This window comes from Propithecus coquereli, unplaced genomic scaffold (assembly GCF_000956105.1).
Source record: "Propithecus coquereli isolate 6110/MARCELLA unplaced genomic scaffold, Pcoq_1.0 Scaffold1, whole genome shotgun sequence".
NCBI classification, from domain to species: domain Eukaryota; kingdom Metazoa; phylum Chordata; class Mammalia; order Primates; family Indriidae; genus Propithecus; species Propithecus coquereli.
The window spans coordinates 23887079-23888965 of NW_012133857.1; positions in this window are offsets into that span (position 1 = coordinate 23887079).

The window sequence follows — 1887 nt, forward strand, 5'->3', positions numbered from 1 at the left end:
TCAGCATTACCATCATCATCATCATCATCCCTGAATGCAAATGCCATCTTCCCTGCTCTTTAAGCAGGCATCAACCTTATGTTCTCCTTGAGAAGAAGATTATTTGATTATAGTTGTGTTTCCAATACATTCCCCACCTGGGGATACCATGTGGAAAGGAGTCAGGGAGTGAGAGTTGAGGAAGAAAGGGAACCTGTTAATTTGAGAAAAGCAAGATGTTCCAGAAAACCTTGGCCTAGTGTGTGAGAAAAATGGACTTAGCAATTACAGTTGTTATGAAACTTGTGTTTTATGAAGCCAGAGGCTGCAACTGTACAATAAAACAACTTTGAAATATCAAAAGATCACGTTGGGTGGCCTGCCAGTGGATTATAGACATGACTTTTATATTGAGAAGGACTGTCTGGCATTGAATCAGAAGACTTATACGGTTTGAGCAGCAGGATATCAGTAGCTAGTTTGGGCTTAAATAAAAAATCAAAGTGGCAAATCAGTACAGCATAAGCAAAACCTAAGAGATTTGTTTTGTACAGTGTAAAGGAAGAGTGGGTTCTGTAAACATCAAACTCCAGGGGAAAATGCTGGTGATTTTTCTGTATAACGTTTCTCTCAGTGCACTGAAACTTTTCATGGATTTAATTGATTTTTAGGAAGACATTTAACATTGCAATCTGGATGGGAACATTCTTGGAGATAATTTAAGAGCAAATTCATCATTAAGTGCTCATTTTTCTAATTACTGAGGGGAGAGTAAAAAAAAAATTGCAAGTTGGAGAGAGACATAGCAGAACCCGAAAAAAAAAAAAATCCCTCCAATTTCCTAACACAAAAGGAGAAAGGGAATGCAGAGATTGTCCTTTGTTGAACACCACACCTACAAATCTAATGAGAGCATGGCCTCACTGTGTCTGTCAACCACTGATGGTTGACAAGCAGCTAGTCTTATAAATGTTACCAGTTCAAAATGGAAACAAAAGTATGCACAAGTTATAGTCTATACTTGGTCAGAAAGACCACTTACTGCTTCCAGAACTCAGCTCCTTGCTGCTGCTCTCTCTTCAAAACAGATTACTAATCCATGTGCAGTTCAAACTCTAAATTCATTTTAGCAGCAACCATAGCCATTTCTCATCCACTAGGATGCAACATATACAAACTGCACAAGGCAGCAAAACGGAATTATGTCTTAGGATGTTTAGAAGCCAAGTCTTCTGTTAAAGCAGTTAAATTATGACATAGAAAAAGATACCAGCGCTAAACCTGAACACAGGCGAGCCATCATTTCTCCCTAGAAACTTTCAAAATGATTTTTCCAGTGAGGTACTCTAAGCTAACAAAGAAGAGACTTCCAGGCATCGTAAATGATGTTACTATAGCTGCAGAAAGCCATCTTTAAGAAATGAATTGTTATAATATTAACACAGTTTAAATGTTCGTGATTGGAGTCTGGTCCACCTGTGGGGTTAACAATAGAAGGCTCCACTGTGTTACAGTCTTTCATGCGACAATGTCCCACACACAGAACCTGTTTGCCTGGAGGTCCTTTCATTGGCCTTCCAGTCTTTCTAGAGAGACTGTCTGAATGATGCCTTGATTGCAACTAATTATCTCAGTTCCAACCAGCATATTTACACACATCCAGCCCAGACTCTTCCATCATTGCTGGAATTCTCTTGCGAAACACAGACTGATCTTGCTGTCACCAACCTTACCTCCTTCGATCGATCCTTCACAGTACCATCAGAGATTCCTTTCTAAAACATAAGTCTGATATTGTCAGTGCCCTGCTTTAAAAATCATCAATGGCAAACCTCTTTCCTCCTGGATTAGGTCCAAAATCCTTACAATAACCATTAAAAAACTATATGCTGGGCATTTCGTAAATGT